The sequence below is a fragment of the Leptonychotes weddellii genome, chromosome 15 (assembly GCF_054177405.1).
Source record: "Leptonychotes weddellii isolate Sample4059 chromosome 15, ASM5417740v2, whole genome shotgun sequence".
Lineage (NCBI taxonomy): Eukaryota > Metazoa > Chordata > Mammalia > Carnivora > Phocidae > Leptonychotes > Leptonychotes weddellii.
This window is the reverse complement of record NC_138383.1, coordinates 34,126,914-34,145,623: the sequence shown is the minus strand read 5'-3', so window position 1 is coordinate 34,145,623 and position 18,710 is coordinate 34,126,914. Positions and strand designations below refer to the sequence as shown.

General features: G+C 41.1%; 1 protein-coding gene across 3 annotated transcripts in view; it reads right to left on the bottom strand.

Moving 5' to 3' along the window:
- MYO1D (myosin ID) overlaps positions 1–18,710 on the bottom strand; it is a 319,454-nt gene that overhangs the window by 260,559 nt on the left and 40,185 nt on the right. The window lies entirely within an intron of this gene.

Sequence of the window (18,710 nt, the reverse complement as noted above, 5' to 3'; positions counted from 1 at the left end):
AGCTACCGGAACCAAGGAAATGCAGGGTGATGATCAGAGTACAAATGGAGCACAGTTAACCCAGCCCTCAAGGTTCGGAAGAGACAATCCAAGAAGTAAAATCTAAGTTGAGAACCCAAGGCTGGGTAGGAATTATCCAGGTGATGAAGGAGGAATCGGGTAAAGAGCAGTGTTCGACACAGAGGTCACAGCAGGAACAAACCCTGAGAGGCTTAAAAAAAAAGTAAGATGTGTTTAAAGAGAAGTTCAGTGAGGCTGGAGCACAGAGCACAGAAAAGACAGTGCAGGGAAAGGGAAGGAAAGACAGTGCAAGACAAGATAGGAGAAGTAACGGTTGATGATGTGGGTCCTTGCAAGTCACCTCAAGATGTTTAGGCTTTATCCCCAAAGCAAGGGTGAGTCACGGAAGCATTTCGAAGTAAAGGCATGAGCTGCTGACTTCGGCATTTTAGGAAGGGAGTTCTGGCTACGTCATGGAAGTGTTAAGACTGGAGCTCGGGAGACCAGTTAGGAGACAGCTGTGTGCAAGGGACCCTTAAGAGAGACCTATGTGAGAACGTGGTGGGCATCCGATTCAAAATGTATTCAGGGGACTGATCTGACCTCAAGGGGGTGGGAATGGTGAGGAGAGACGAGTCAAGAACAAAGAGATTTCTGGCTCCAGCACTGGGAGTAAGGTTGAACCCAGAGTAGCTTTTACGTGTTGGTAAATTTCTCAAGGCAGCAAACACATTTTAGAAAAGTGACCCACCAGAATCTCAGCCAGTCACATAAAAACTACTTTTGTGTTGACATTTCAAATGTGTCCCTTCTCTCCCTCCTACTGCACTTATAAATAAGAGTAAATGCTCTCTGGATTTGTAAACACAGAATGTGACCTTATAAAATGGTGTGGGAGGAAGGAGGATAAACAGAGGGCCTACTTAATCAGAGCTGCTCTTTTAGGGAAGCGCCAAACAATCTGGGATAATGAAAATCAGACTAAGACTCTGCAGACTATTTTAAATGAAGCTGTTGTTTCTTCTGCGGGGAACGCGTTACAAATTAAGGCATAAGTTAATCATTCTTGACAACTTAAATATTTACTCTGGAATTGCTATATTAGCTATTAAATGTTGTCTTATGGTAATGCTACTTGCAATAACAAATAAACCCCAAACTTCCAGTGGCTGAACATGAGAAGTTTATTTGTTAATCACACATTAGTCCAATACAAATGTTTCTGGGCGGAGGAAGGGGGGGATCTGCTCTACACTGGCATTTGGTGACCCGTTTGACAGAAACTCTCCCCTCATCAAACACATGACTTCCAGGTTGCCTTAGGCACTGATCACCAGACCGCAAAAAGGGGCAGAAAATGGAGAATCACACGTGGGAGGGCTTTTATGAGTTAGCCCTGGAAGTGGCTAGCACTCAGAAACTCCACCGGAATTCCACTCAGTCACAGGACACACATAACTGCAAGGGAAGATGTGACCAAAAAAGAGAGGAAACACATTTTGGTGAATAGCTGTGTTGTAGATGGGAAAATTCTGAAAACAAGATACAAGACTTATGCATCTGTGCAGAGCCTATCACAAAGAAAATAAGAATTCAAGTACTCAAATAGAATTGTTGAAAAATACCTTAAGAAAAAAATTACCCTGGGGCACCTGGGTGGCTGAGTTGGTTAAGTGTCCGACTCTTAAATTTGGCTCAGGTCATGATCTCAGGGTTGTGGGATTGAGCCCCACTTTGGACTCCTGCTCAGCAGGGAGTCTGCTGGAGATTGTCTCTCTCCCTCTCTCCCACCCCCCTCACTCTCTCTCTAAAATAAATAAATAAATCTTTTTTAAAAAAAGAAAATTTCCCTATAAGAGATCCATTTTATTGCACAAACTACTGCTAAAAGAATTGTAGAATACGTAAACTGAAGGAATGTAGAAAAAAACAGAAGATTTCTAAGATCTTGATTTATGAAAGTTGCTCGTTTCAACCTGGATTTTCCATATTTACCAACAAGATACCAAGAATATTATGATGGATGAAATCATTCCAAACTTGTGATTCACTAAGAACCATAAATACTATTTCTGAAGTACAAGATCCCACCAAGAAACAAACGGAGGGTTTTAGAGGGGAGAGAGGTGGGGGGATGGGTTAGCCTGGTGATGGGTATTAAGGAGGGCACATATTGCATGGAGCACTGGGTGTTATACGCAAACAATGGATCATGGAACACTACATCAAAAACTAATGATGTACTGTATGGTGACTAACATAATATAATAAAAAAAATAAAGTACTACAAGATCCCAGTTAATAGATACTACTTACGTGTTTTAAACTTTCATTTTTTAATTCTCATTCTCATAATTTTTATGTAAAGCACAGTTATTGTTTTAGGTAGTTCAAGCTCAAGGAAACAAATAAGATCCAAATATGGAGGTTTTTCCCAAGAGACAACCTCCATATTTGTAATTCATTTCTCTGAATGGAAATTTATAAACCAAGAGAAAGTTCCTGATTTATCAATCAGGATAATACTAGGTTATGTTGGGGGAAGAAATAAGCCCCTGAAATAAAAATTTATTCTTGCTCATGTAAAAACCCAGTCCTGGTGAGGCGGTCTACCATCTTGGCAGGATAGGCAAGGAAATGCAGAGAAGTACAAGGTTATTCAGTGATTACCGACTGGGCTACATCTGTACAACCACAAGCTCCAGTTCCTAGGTACATTTCCTATTGTAAATTTAAAAGTTGTATCCTGACATATAAATTAGCGTCTTGTAAGTTTATTTGTTGGCACCAATAACTCTGATAATCAAAATGGTAAAATTAAATTTCTGGGCTTGCAAACCCAAACAAAAACAAAGCCTTTACCTAAACATGGTGACCTCGTAGCAGGTAACATGACCCAAAGCCCTATGTGAAGTAGCCAGCTGATTCCTTTCCACATCTCTTAGCATCCTAAACAAGGAATCAATCCATTCATCCATCAGGTAGTAACTACTTATTGAGGATGTTTATATATCTCGCATGATGTTTGACATAAAGGATACAGCAGCAAAAGGGAAACATTAGGTTCCCACCCTGATAGAATGTATAGTTCAGTGGGGGACACAGTTTTTTAAAAAATTACCAATAACCATATTTTTACAATCCAGATAAACTAGAGACATGAAAGAGGAACACAAAATGCTAACAGTATCTAACATGAGACATGTTAGTTTAAGGGAGGTTTCATTGAGACAAAAGCAGGGCTCTTAAGGATAAGTAAGGGTCAGACAGGTGAAGATGAAGGGTTAAGAATGTTGCAGACGGGGGGGGGGGGGAGGGGGGGAGGCACCTGGGTGGCTCAGTCTGCCTTCGGCTCAGGCCCTGGGATCGAGTCCCACACTGGGCTTCCTGCTCAGTGGGAAGCTTGCTTCTCCCTCTCCCACTCCCCCTGCTTGTGTTCCTCTCTCACTGTGTCTCTCTGTCAAATAAATAAAATCTTAAGAATGTTGCAGACGGGGGCGCCTGGGTGGCTCAATTGGTTGAGTGTCCGACTCTTGATTTTGGCTCAGGTCATGATCTTGGGTCATGAGACTGAGCCCCACGTTAGGCTCCACACTCAGCAAAGAGTCTACTTGATATTCTCTCTCTCTCCCTCTGCTCCTCCCCTCACTCTCTTTATTTATAAAATAAAACCTTAAAAAAAAAATAAAAGAATGTTCCAGACCAGGGCGCCTGGGTGGCTCAGATGGTTAAGCGTCTGCCTTCGGCTCAGGTCATGATCCCAGGGTTCTGGGATCGAGTCCCGCATCGGGCTCCCTGCTAGGCGGGGAGCCTGCTTCTCCCTCTGCCTCTGCGTCTCTCTCTCTCTCTGACTTTCATGAATAAATAAATAAAACATTAAAAAAAAAAAAAAAAAAAGAATGTTCCAGACCAAGGGAAGGATTGGAAACTTAGTCCAATATTAATTATTATTTCTGGTCTTGAGCTTTGATATAGTTTTAATAATTCTTTTGGTTTCTCCCCCATTTGATTGCTGTTAACACTATTAAAACTGAATTTTAAATAATACAGTGTGATCCTAACCAATCAAGTTTGTAATAGACTGCAACTCTTTAACAGTATCTTCAAATACTAGGGGAAGGAGAAAACATTTGAATACAATTTTTCTTTGAAAATGCATACACTATTTATTTGCAATTAGTAAACTATTAGTTCATTGCTTTAGATATTACTTTATATTTAAAAGTAGTCTAGGTGGCGCCTGGGTGGCTCAGTTGTTGGGTGTCTGCCTTCGGCTCAGGTCATGATCCCAGGGTCCTGGGATCGAGCCCCGCATCAGGCTCCCTGCTCTGCGGGAAGCCTGCTTCTCCCTCTCCAACTCCCCCTGCTTGTGTTCTCTCTCTCGCTGTGTATCTCTCTCTGTCAAATAAATAAACAAAATCTTTAAATAAATAAATAAAAGTAGTCTAAATGTGGGGCACCTGGGCGGATCAGTTGGTTAAGCGCCTGCCATCGGCTCAGGTCATGATCTCAGGGTCCTGGAATCGAGCCCCACATCGGGCTCCCTGCTCAGAGGGGAGTCTGCTTCTCCCTCTCCCTCTGCCCCCTCCCCCCATGTGCTCCCTCTCTCAGATAAATAAAATCTTGAAAAAAATTTAAAAAAAAATTTTTTAAGTAGTTTAAATGTAATAGATGGACAACTCAATTGCAGGTACTGCAGAAAATTCCCGGATATAACATTAAGTATGAGTTTAATATTATCAAAACCCTAATCCAGCTTTATCATAAAAACAGGATTCAGTCTTTCTTCTTCAAATACAAGATAGTCTTGTTTTTGGATTTTTAATCCAAAAGAGGTAAGACAAATTGCAAGAAAAGCCATGTCATATAAACTTTTTGGTAAGGAAAAATTATCATAATTCATCTATGTAACTCATGCAAATAACTAATTGTGCCTCAATTTTCTATTTAAGGAGGCACTATTCTAGAATAATCTCTAAATTCCTTTCTAGGGCAATCTATTATAATCCTAAATCCATGTGGTATTTTTTGTACTCACAAATGCCAGACTGTCAAATTTATGCCTAACTCTGTTCCAAATAAACACCTAATAATAAACTGCACGTTACTGTATTTCATAAGTTTATAGAAGATGTACATTGTACAATAGTAAGTTGTACACTGGTACAATTTATACATTGGTTGGTAGTACACTGTGCAAACTAACACTTCCATTGTGCATGGAAATGTCTAGGAAACTTGAAAAAACCAATATGGCCCTAGAACAAACCATATAGTCTACGAGAACAAATACATTTGAAACTTATTCATCTGGGTAGGGAACCAGAAGAGAATTCTGAGTTATTGTTTAAAGTTAAATATTGGTATATTGTTATAAATAAAATAAAAATAGTATTCATCTGCTAGTTACTTCACTGGAATGCTGTAAAAGAAGGTATAAAAAGAACTATAAGCTTTTTACAGTCCTAGAAGATATAGGGACTGAAGCTTCTTTCCTCTGCTAAGGGAAAGGAAAAGCCAGATTATTTAATGGTTTAGCAACAAAACAACTTGGAGCAAGAATGTATTCCTACCTCTCTTCATTATAGTCATAAAATGTATATACATTTTCTGCATTTTGAAAATGAATATTTTATACTCACTCAAAATGACTGTAGTTTCAAAAACTGGTCCTGTCAGCTAAACACTGGAGTTACCATTTTCAAGGATAGTAATCCTTCCCAGCTATAAAAGCCTATAAAGTTACAACTTGTTTTCAGTTCAAAAACTTAAAAAGATTAATTGAAATAAAAGAATTCTAGTAAGAAACTGATGTTACCTCTTCTTGATGTGTCTCTTCACCATTTGCAAGTGGTATAAAAATAGCCAACATTTACTGAGCATTATTACCAAGCCAGGCACTGTGCTAAGTGGGTTATATACATGATCACATTTAATCCTCATGACCATCCAATGTATTACATACCTCTTATATTACCGATAAGGAAACAGAGATGAGAGGTAGTAGGTTCTTGCCCAAGGTCGCTCAAGTATTAAACAGAAGAGCTCGGATACACCCAAGCGGTCTACTTCTAGAGCCAGTGTTTTTTTTTTTTTTTTAGATTTTATTTATTTATTTGACAGAGAGAGACACAGCGAGAGAGGGAACACAAGCAGGGGGGAGTGGGAGAGGTAGAAGCAGGCTTCCCGCTAAGCAGGGAGCCCGATGCAGGCCTTGATCCCAGGACCCTAGGATCATGACCTGAGCCGAAGGCAGACGCTTAACGACTGAACCACCCAGGCACACCTAGAGTCAGTGCTCTTAACCACTCCTTCATCCTGCAAATACTCTGCAAGCAAATATTATTTATGCTAATGCTCAAACTGGATGACTGCTGCCCCAACAGTCTCTGCCCATCCTTCCCAGCACCACCAAGCTGTGGTTCCATGGGAAGGCCTCTGTATGCAAAGCCTGGCTAAATATCCAGTAAGTTTCAGCTTAGAAGTTGGCTGATACTACACTGCTTTGAAGGCTAGATGAACACATGCAAGATCCTTCTGGTGCATGGATAAAAAAGTGGGGAATGTATGTTTCCAGCCTTCTTTTCTAGAAGAGATGTTGAAAGACCATGTTGAGAGAAAAAAATGTAAAAGCCTCAACTCTAGCCTGAGGTTTGGAGACCATGGAGGCATTATAACTGTTCTTTGTAGTCAGAAAGATGGAGGTTCCAAAACCAAGCTCTACCACTTGCTGTATCTTTGATTTGGGGCAAGGAATTCATCTCTCTAAGCCCGTTTCCTCTTCTGTAAAGGGAAGGTATCAGACCACATAAGGTTGTCTCAAGTACTAAATGAGACAGAGGATGCAACATGATACTGGGTCCACTCTCCTTTATTTCTGAAAGAAGTAGGTGGACCTGAAAAATCCTTAAAATCCTTTCCATCTATAAAATCTTTGGAGTTCTGCCTCATTTTCAGCTCAAAAACTTTAAAAGATGAGCCAAAATTAACAAGAATTCTACCAGAGAAGTTGATGTAACCTTCCTTACTTTTTCGTTACACTGGAATATGAAAAAGTAGGATATGCCTGGAAAGGGTTCAACCTACAAAAAAGGAAGTCAGCAGCTGAAAAGCCACTACAGCTGGTTATTCACTTTATTCTGAAAGCATGGGGCCTGCTGATACAATCACACCCACAGGAAAACATAATGTTGGCTAAAAACAATCTGAAATGACACAGCAATAATTCATCATGTAAAAGTCAGCTTTATCATTGATTTTATCTGGCTAATTTGGTTGCAAGACACGAGTCCCATGCCACCTTGGTTATGTCCACAGCAGGTGTCCAGGGAAGTGGGGAGACAAGCAGGGATCTCCGAGGAATCTTGGGGTAGGAATTGCTGGACATGGAACTGAACGGCTGTCTCACAGCTTCTGCTTCTCTCCTCAGTCAGTCCATTCTCCATGTTTATGAAACAGCTCTCTGTGCTTTGATGAGTTTCTGTGCTTTCATAAATCTGATTCGCTTATGGTTTCGACTTGACGCAGCCCCCTCCCCTCATTCTCTGTACAAAGTGCTTTCAACCTTGATCTTGCGTAAGTTACATATGTATATACACTTCTCTGCAGGGACTATACTTCCATCAGAGTCCTCAAGGGGGCGATGACCCCATAAAGGACTAAGAACTAGTGTTCTATCTCATGACACTCCAGCTTTACTTTCTACTACTGGTACCTCTCCCTACTCATTCAGTTTCCTAATTCCAAATTTCTAATAGGGTAATAATAATGGCTACGATTTATGAAGCTCTGAGTATGAGTCAGACAGTTATAAGGACGTTATGTGGATTAACTATTTTCAATTCTTAAAACAGCATTATAAAAAATCTGATATTTTATAGAAAGGAAACTGGGGCATAGTGAACCTCGAGCAACTTGCTTCAGATTACACAACTAGTAACTGGCTGAGCCTGAATTTGAACCTAGACAATATACATCATGCTTAAAACGGCTTGATTTAAACTCTGTGAGTCAGGCCCCAGGTTTCTGGTTAAGACCACGGGTGGCCATCTGTGGATCAAGTCCTTCCACGGCTGTGGCAGGGCGAAGGTCAACAGCACGCACAGGGAGCAGGTGGTTCGAAACGCCGCCACTGTCGGGTAAGGCCATAGGAGAGGTGTTTCTCTTGAAAAGGATATAGGTGGTGGGCAGTCATATGTAATAATTAGTATGTCTACCATAGCCATTATTGTCATTGTTTGTCTTCTAGGAATATTTCAGAATCAACAAACTGATTAACTAAAACTTATCCTTAAGAATTATACAAGTAAGGTAGAAGTAATACTGTGACAAGAGAAATAAGGGGTGGCCGGGAGCCTGAAGAGAAGTGAAACTCAGTCACGCACCCACATACATCTCCACACAAAGGAATACACCACTGATTGACATGGGGCTTCCCTCTGGATCTAGGAAGAGCAAATCCTGCCTTAGGACTGAACATCCATGAACAGACCTAAATGCAAACTACCAGCTACCTTGCTTTATTCCCCCAATCCCTAGCCCACATTAACAGCCTGTCGTGGAAAAACTCCTCTTACTTATGAACAAGCATAAATTTATTTCTAAAAACTACTACTGAGAGAGAGAGAAAGACAATAAGCAGGAAATAAAAAAGAATATATTCCAAGATAATTTTGCCAGACCAGGTAAAAAATCATGGTCAAAAACATTAATTTTAAGATGATCTCTGTGGTAGGCAGAATTATGCCCCACTCCTATCCCCAAACATGTCCATGTCCTAACCCCTGTGGATCTGTCACTTTATATGGTAAAGAGGAAATAAAGTTGCTGATAGAAATAAGGTTCCTAATCAACTAACCGAGGCAGAGTAGCCCAGATTACCAGGTGGGGCCAATGCAACCACCAGCATTCTTAAGAACGGAGAGGAGGAGGGTGCCTGGGTGGCTCAGTCAGTTAAGCTGCTGCCTTCAGCTCAGGTCATGATCTCGGGGTCCTGGGATCGAGTCCCACATCGGGCTCCCTGCTCAGCGGGGAGTCTGCTTTTCCCTCTCCCTCTGCAGCTCCTCATGCTTGTGCACTCTCTCCCTCTCTGTCAAATAAATAAGTAAAATCTTTTTTTTAAAAAAATGGAGAGGGGGACACAAGAGAAGGCAGAGCTGGAAGGAGATGGGGCTGTGGGAGGTCAGGGCTTGGTGATGTGGAAAGGACTTGACCTACCGCTATTAGCTTTGAAGGTGAAGGAAAGGGACCCTGAGCCATGGAATGCAGGCAGCCTCTAGAAGGTGGGAAGGGTGAGAAAAGGGGGATTCTCCCTGAGATCCTCCAGAAAGGGACCAGGCATTCCAACAACATGATTTCAGCCCAATGAGACCCATGTCAGCCTCCTGACCTCCAGAACTGTAGGATAAAACAGCTTGAAAAAGAAAAATGATACAACTAAAGGTTTTTAAAAAATGAACTAGCAGAGCTCAGAAAGGAAAGGAAGAGTAAAATCAAGTCATCACGTAAAAAAAGTGGTAATGCTGGGCGGGCCACAAAAAGGAGCAAAGACCCTGCTGAAAACAGGGCAGTGGAAGAAGAGCTTGAAAAAGCGAGAAAATAAAATGGAAAACAAAAGGATCAGAGAAAATAACAGATACAGGCAAAGACAATGGACAACCAACATATCCTGACTGGGATTTCTGAAGAAAAGAACAGAGAGAAATGAAAAGGTATTCCAAGATACAATTCAAGAAATTCAACAAGTTACTTTAAGCGATCATATTGAAAGGGGGCATACTTTCGATAGCAAACTAACAGAGATGAATGAACATCGGGACACAGTGAGGTTATTGTGCTTCTGTGCTGTGTCTACAACAACACTAACTCTATGACCATTAAGAGAAAGAAAAAGAAAATCAGGCCACAGCCACCTGTAAAGGAACAATCAGGCTGGCTTCAGACTTGCAGTAATATTTCACTTCAGAAAACAGCACAGCAATGATCATACAAACAAAAGTGTGGCTGGAGAATTTTATACCCAAATGGTCGCTTTAGTACCAAGGCATCAGGCAGTGTTTGGAAAATGTGCAAGGATGGAAATGAAAGAGTTCACATGGGCCCATTCTGAAGAAACTTACGGAGGAGTAACACCAACCCAAGGATGAAGGAAGAAACTGTAGCAAAAGGACCGGAGGCAGATGCTGGATTGATTACATGAGAGAATAAAAATGTTACAAAAGAATGATATATATTAGGAAAAAATAGCATAATTAACAAAATTCAGAAGACAGAGGAGGAAGAAAAGGTAGAAGATCATTTAAATAGTCTGACTTCCTCATCTTCCATAATGGGGGTCAGGAGATAACTTTTTACAGCTCACGGTCTTTGCCCTGAGGATGTGTTATCATTTAAAAGTGTAAAAATAGACTGGTGCCCAATATAACTAATTGCTTCCCCGATATCATTTTACTTTTCTTCCTTACTAACAGAACCCCAATTTGGTTCAGGGAGGCAATGTGCCCAGTTAAAAAATATTTGCTTTCCCAGCTAGGGGTGACAGCCAGGGTGATGATGTGACACACAGCTCTGGCCAGTAAGACCTAAAGGTAGGGTTTCTAGGAAGTTTCACTCCAACACAGGCACCTCTCCCTTGTCCTCCTTGTTTTCTTCCTGTCCAGACTGCAGATGGTAGACCGACCATCACACAATGGAAAGACGAGCATGAGCACAAAAGTCAGGAGCCGAGGACAGCCAGGTAGCCGAGCACCAAGGGCCAGGGTTACTGGTGACACTGTGCGGCCATGAAACCAACCCGACTGCCCACCTCTGAGGAAGATATCCCCTATTTGGTTAAGCCACTGGGGATGGGGCTCTAGTCCATAAAAAAACAAACATAATCCCAACAGAAAATCATTTGGAAAAGCTAGTAACAGTAATGTAGCTCATCAAAAATTGGGTGATGAAAGGGAGGGGGGAATGTCGAGTTGTAGTTACATACGTAACTACTAGGAAAAAAAAAAACCTAACACTAACTGTAAATGTCCAAATTAATCAGAAAGAAAATATACATAAAGCCACTGAATATAGGGTAAAAGCCATTTAAGAAAGCAAAAAACAAAAATATTCAAAATTAGAACTAAAACCAAACATATCTGTCCTATCAGTAAACTGTCACAAACAATCAAAGCAAGACTCCGAATGATCACAAAGCAAAATCAAACTATATGTCCAACACAGGACATTCATCTGGAACAAAGCCACTCTGAAAGCTGATACCCATTCTCCCAAAACTGACCTCATAAACTGAACACAATAACATTCGAAATCTTAAGGAACTTTCATTTCAAAACTTGAAAAGCTGGTTTCAAAGTTCAACTTTAGAAAAGTAAAGAACAATAAAGAGATTTTGTCCTTTCACACAGCAAAGCACAGGAGGAAGGGTCGGCTATCATGGTTATGGTAGTCCCATGAATACTAACGGTTTACTGTTCTTCCAGGGCTCGGCCCGTACCAGCTGCTGCCCTAAATGCTTTACAGGTATTCCGTTATGTACATAAATATTATTCAGCCTTAAAATGGAAGGAAATTCTGACACGTGCTACAACATGGATGAACCTTGAGGACATTATGGTGAGTGAACTAAGCCAGTCACAGAAGGACGCAGATTGCATGATTCTACTTACACGGGGTACCTAGAGTAGTCAAATGCATAGAGACCGACAGCAGAGCAGTGGAAGCCAGGGCTGGGAGCTGGGTGGGCTGAGGTGGTGAGTTGTTTACCAGGTGTGGAGTTTCAGTTTGGGATGGTGAAAAGCTTCCACAGATGGACAGAGGTGATGGCTGTGCTTAATGCTACTGAAATGTACACTCAGAAAGGGTTAAAATGGTAAATTTTATATTTATTTTACCCAATAAAAATTTAGTAGGAAGCCTTACAGTATTTTTTTTTAAAAAGCACAAGTTTTTACTTACCTCTCTGTACAACCTTCAGTCTGTTTCAACTAACATGTACCCCAAAAAACTAGAAAAAAGGCATCATTAAGTTTAAAGACAAACTCTCTGGAACCTACATCCCACAAAACATATGCTCAGTGACTATGTACATGAGGAATTATCTTTTATGCCAAAGCAATGAGGAAAACGCAAGCTTAAAAAAACCAGAAAAAAAACAAAGAACCTTCTCATTTAAGCAGACATTTTCAAAATATTTCAGAAATCTGACTTGCAGGTAAAATATGATGCCTGTCCTCACTCATTAACTGCATTTTCACTAAAGAAAATGGACATTGGAAAGCAACAAAAAGCAAGCATCAAAAACCAGCCAGTCAGAACCACACCACTGGTGAAAGCACACAATCACCAACCGCTAAATACCGGGCAAAGAACAAAAACACTGAGCATGGAAGAGGTTATAAGCACATTGAAAAACACTTCAAGTTAAGGCCTCAGCGGATGAGCTGACGTGGAAGCCAGGGATACAAATGGCAGGAATTATTTTCCAGAAAGGCTCCGGGTAAGAGGTAATTGTTTTGTGTAAGCAGATCAGACTCTGTTTTTATTCTTCTGTGTTATTAGAAGAAGAAGACAGGAAACAGGTGTGTATGTGGACTAGTCAAGCAGAGGATGAGAAGGCTCTTGGCAGAGGTATGGCCTGTTCCAATATTCTCTTGAATTCTGTGTTCAAGTGCGGGACGAGGGTGGGGGCCAGGGGGAGGGAGAGGCGGAGGGATGATGCACTGTAAGCCACTGAGCGAAATCAGTTACTTCATATTAGTTAACGGAGCGAAAGGGGTTTAAGAGTAAGTTTTGCCACTTTCTATGCATTTTCCTCCTTTGAACTACGATAAGCCTCTGGGGGCTCTATTCTGTATTACTGGTTCTGTTGATTCTGTACTTTACCGCTGTGGAAACTGAGGCACACACAGGTCAAGCCCGCGTGCCTGAAGCCAGGCTAGCAGTAAATGACAGAGTCTGGATGTCAACCTCGGTCTGATGCCAAGGCTTGGGATCCCCTGAGCTACACTGCCTCGGTTCCACCCAGGCAGGAGAAAACGAGTTAGGGACAAAAATGGAAATGATAGAAAGAAAATATGCTAGGGTGGATGCCAAAATAAACTACAAAACATTTACTTTTAAGATGAGATCTTGAAATAGTAGCAAAAAAGAGTCGGCTAACAGGGCAGAGTGGAGCAGGTACTGGAGCAGGAAACTAGATATATGGAGGGCGTTTTTGAGCAAGGGCTTCTCAGGGCACTTTTATCCCCCTACTCTTTTTTTTTGGCAGATATTTATTGGAACATCAGACATACCCATTTTCAAATACATGGATAAAGTCAAGTGCCCAAATCAAAAGTTATTTTTTCCACTTTGACTAGTACCTTCCCCTCCGCATGAATCCTAGAAACGTGGGCTGAAGCACTACCTCAGTTTTCTCACTTGCCTTAGCAGCAACTTGAGTCTCCTGTTGTTTCTTCAGCACATGAGGAAATGAGCAGAGAAACAGACGCACTGATAGAACACAATCCCCGCCTGGTGGGTTTTTTGTGAAGTGTGAATAAAAAGCATCTAGCACACCATCTATTATAAAAGGTCTCTCTCCATCCCCTTACCGTTAATCAAATAAACATTTCTTCTAAGAATAAGAGTTGACATAAGAGGTTTAGTCATTTTAATAGAGATATCATCAATTTTTTCCCGGTAACTGAAGCTTGGCCCTGAGGTCCTAATTAAAATTAGAGGGAAAAAGAGCCCCAGATAAAGGCCTGAGGTGGTCTCCTTACAAATAACGTGAACTGATTACACTTAATCTATTGCAGCTTTCATGAAATTAAATTTACTTTTTCTGCCTCAACTGTGTTCTGAATAACTGGGGTGAATACAGAGTCATAACATTTAAATCAAGATATTCATCATTAATGCAAAGTCTTCCATCCAGTGAAAATGCCATTTATCACAACATAATTATCATTGAATATAACACAAAAAAATGTATAACAGCACAGCACTCCTGCTCACATTGGACTACAGTGGGGCAGGGAGAACTGTGGCTCTGAAATACAGCAGAACATAAAGCTGATAAATATAGTGCTTCAAATGAAGGGGGGAAATCGGAGGGGGAGACGAACCATGAGACGATGGACTCTGAGAAACAAACTGGGGTTCTAGAGGGGAGGGGGTGGGGGGATGGGTTAGCCTGGTGATGGGTATTAAAGAGGGCACGTTCTGCATGGAGCACTGGGTGTTATGCACAAACAATGAATCATGGAACACTACATCAAAAACTAATGATGTAATGTATGGTGATTAACATAACAATAAAAAATTAAAAATATATATATAGTGCTTCAGAGCGGCACATGGGTGGCTCACTCAGTCTGTTGGGTGTCCAACTCTTGATCTCAGCTCAGGTCTTGATCTCAGGGTCGTGAGATCAAGCTTCAAGTTGGGCTCCACTCTGGGCATGGAGCCTACTTAAAAAAAATAGTGCTGCAGGGATATTATCTATTGACATAAAAATGTTTTTAAACAATACACAAAAGATACAGTTTTGTACCTATTTAAATATGGCATGAATCTGCTTTTAATTTTTAAAATCACATAGGCATTTATTTTATCTATAGTTATATAGATGGGGGAAAAAAGTCTGGGCAAATAAATGTAAAATATTAAGAACTGTTATCACTAAATAGAAGAATTACAGTTTTTTTTCTTTTCCTAAAACTCATTTTCTAAATTTTCTACAACAAAAGAAAAAAGATTTTAAAAGATACTGATACGAGTGCAAAAGACAGGGAAGGATGAGCTTTTTTTTTTTCTTTTATCACTGACCTGTGATTGATCGATAGGTAGAAGAAATACTGTCATGAATTTTTTTTTTAAATGCAGCAGTTTTGAGCAGCAATTTTGATAGAGTACTAATCTAATCAGAAAATGCTTTCAAAATTCTGCTGAGAAAGAGAGTAACATTTTTTTCAAAGCACATCGTATTCACTTAGAGGAAAAAGAAATAGTCTTTGATATTTTTGCTGTTAGATCATGCTGAGTTTTAATGCAGAAAAACCTATGAAAAGTACCCTCCAATAATGGCAGCAAGATAAATCTTCACAGATGGAATTTCATTTTTGTTCTAACTAATTTTGTGAACATTGCTTAGGAGAACCCATGCTGATAGAGCATTAAGTGCTTTCAGATAATGAAATACTTAGTAATCCCATTAAAATATCTGCTAAAGAAGAATGTGATCAACAGGCTTCCACTAATTTGTTTTTAATATGAAGGCTTAGGATCAATTACAAAGTAACATATGCTCAAATCTAAATAAACACAGTAAAAAAACCCAATGTAATTAATTATTGGTATAATGCAAATAACTGGAATTGTGTGCAGTGAAAATACTGTATTGCAATTATTAACTCATTTTGTGCCCGAGAGAATTTGATTACTTTTTGAGAGTTATTTTTTTTTTTAAAGATTTTATTTATTTATTCAGGAGAGACAGAGAGAGAGACAGAGGCAGAGGGAGAAGCAGGCTCCCCGCGGAGCGGGGAACCCGATGCGGGACTCGATCCCAGGACGCTGGGATCATGACCTGAGCCGAAGGCAGACGCTTAACCGACTGAGCCACCCAGGTGTCCCTTTTTAGAGTTAATATAACATGTTGGGAATGTTACATTTACATATTACTCTTTTTTGCTTTTTTAATTTGGGGGGGGGGGCGTGGGAGGGAAAGAAAGAATCTTAAGCAGGCTCCATGCTGGGCACTGAGCCCAACGTGGGGCTTGATCTCCTGACCCTGAGACCGTGACCTGAGCCGAAAGCAAGCATCAGACGCTTAAGTGCATGAGCCACCCAGGCGCCCCTACATATTATTATTAAGCAAATATTTGGATAAGTTCATGTTGACCTGCTGCTTTTCCTGGAATTTAAAATACCTGATCAGGTAACCAGGCATGCCATGGTCATTACATGTAAGTGCAAGGTGTCTATCACCATCTCCTAGCTTTTCCTAAGTGAAGCAATGCAGTGGCAGACTGAGTCATACTTGAGCCCCTGTCTTGGCTCGGCCACTTACTAACAGTGTGATTTCAGGTAACTGCCTCTCTAAGCTTCTGCCGCCTCGGGGATAAAATGGAGGCTTACAATATTCCACGTGCGGTAAAAGGATTCATCAGATGCATGTACATAAGACATTCAGTACAGTGCGTGGAAGGAAGGAAGTACTCAAAAAAGTGAGTGATACCTACCTAGGTCACATCCTGGCTCTACCACTTAGCTGTGTGAACTTGAGCAAGTTACAGCTCTCTGTCTGTTTCCCCAAGGGCAAACTGGAGATAATTTAGGACTGTTGTTCAGAGTGAAGATGTATAAGGTACGAGACCTGTCATTGACACATAGTGTTACACGAGTGTCCGCTCCCGTCAGTGTATCAGTGATTCCATTTTCCCCTACCTGAGTACCTACACTGTATGGTGCCCCACCACCTTCCGTGCTATTTTCAGTTTCTCTACAGCTAACACCTGCTAGATTAAAGGGAAGGCCTGAAACAGAATAGCCTCTCCATAAATCGTTCTTAGAAAACAAGAATGAATATAGTTCTACCTTTTCACCAACTCAGGCTCTGTCTTTTTCAGGTGGTGCCTGAAGAAGTGGCCCAACCCCAGATACAGTCAAATGCCCTCCACAACACATACACTTAATAAATACTACCCAATCGTGTACATAAGGCTAAATATTAAAAGGAAGGGACAAAATTTCATTAACCAATAAATAAATCCCCATTTCATACCACTGGTATCAATCAAGATGGATATTTTCCACAATTTCTTACTATAGTAAATACTATTCAGGCTCTTCTAAGTAATGCTAGAGTAAATAGGATATTAGCGGTTACACATTATGAAGTGTTTAGCTATAAAAATGCTTAAATATCTCTTATAGCTCCCAATCTTTTGACAGCTATTATTCATAAGTTAGGGATTAAGTCCAGTAAGCCCTGAACTGTTTCCTAATTATATTGTACAATTGTTAAATTTGAAATCTGTGAAGAAACACCAACAAGAAGGGCAAAACAAGCTAAGAAAGGAAATTTGGAGTCAAGGCAGCTGCGTTTAAAAATGTCAATTTCACTAATTTTATTGACTTAAGACGCATGTTTCATTTTTAAAGTAAAACTAAAAAGCAAACATAAATAATATGGGTTACACATGACTTAAGAATGCACTGTCCTTTAAAATGCACACAACTTTTATCTTGGGTACAAGTTAGCAGCTTAATTTATCTGATCTATATAACGTCTCTGTGCCTACAAAACAGGATCTGCAATCTTCCCAAGGCACTTGATTCTAAAGCAGTGTTGTGTATGGCATTCTCCCTTCTTGGGTGTTCAAGTCCTAAATTACACTCACTTAACAAGTTCCCTCAGAACTGAATTTAGATCTTCAGTCTGGACTTCCCCCCTAAACCTCGGAAACATAGATCCAGCTGCCTCATTAGCATCTCCACCTGGATGTATGTTGGGCGTTTCAAATGTCATGTGCTCAAACTGAGTTCCTTACGTTGTCCCCAAGCCCGCTCTCTCCAGCCGGCAGCTGGTCTGTCAGCGATACCTACCTTCAGACGATATCCAGAACCTGCCTATGCACCGCCTCCAAGCACCCCTCATCTCTCTGACCTCGATTCTCCCACAGCCTCCCGCTGGGTTTCCCTGCCTCTGGCCCGGCTTCTCCTTCAGTCTGTTCTCTAAGGGATTCTGTGGCCACGTAAGTCCGATCATGTCATTCTTCTCAAACCCTCCAAGGCTTTGCAGCTCAGAAACATGCCACATCATGGGGCGCCTGGGTGGCTCAGTCGTTAAGCGTCTGCCTTCGGCTCAGGTCATGATTCCAGGGTCCTGGGATCGAGCCCCGCATCGGGCTCCCTGCTCTGTGGGAAGCCTGCTTCTCTCTCTCCCACTCCCCCTGCTTGTGTTCCCTCTCTCGCTGTGTCTCTCTCTGTCAAATAAATAAATAAAATCTTTAAAAAAAAAAAAAAAAAGAAACATGCCACATCTTTCCATCAGCATTCCTGGCTCCAATTCACCCCGAGCTCTGACCCACCTGCTCCCTCCCTGCCGCCCCCCCTCCCCCACTCTGCTCCAGCCTCCCTGGCCTCTTCACTGTGGCTCTGGATACACCAAGCAAGTTCCCACCCCACTGATCTTTGCGTCTGCATGGGATTCTCCCCTCCTCACTGTCTGCACGGCTCATGTCCCCACTTCCTTCAGATGTCGCTGGCTCGGTGAGGCTTTCCCTGACCACCCTTTAGAAAGTTGCACACCACACACCCCAACCCTCCCTCACCCCACTCTGTGCTTTTCCTCCACAGTACCTGCCACCATCTTTCCTTCTTCATTATTATTTTCATTGTCTCTCTCCCCTTGCTAGAATGAAAACTCCATGAGGGCATGGATTTTTGTCTTTCTTGTTTCCTCCAGAGTCAAGAATGGTGCCTGGCAGACTTATCAAAAAGAAAAGAGAAATGACCCAAATCAACAAAATCATGAATGAAAGAGGAGAGATCACAACCAACACCAAAGAAATACAAACAATTATAAGAACATATTATGAGCAACTCTATGCCAGCAAATTAGATAATCTGGAAGAAATGGATGCATTCCTAGAGATGTATCAACTACCAAAACTGAACCAGGAAGAAATAGAAAACCTGAACAGACCTATAACCACTAAGGAAAT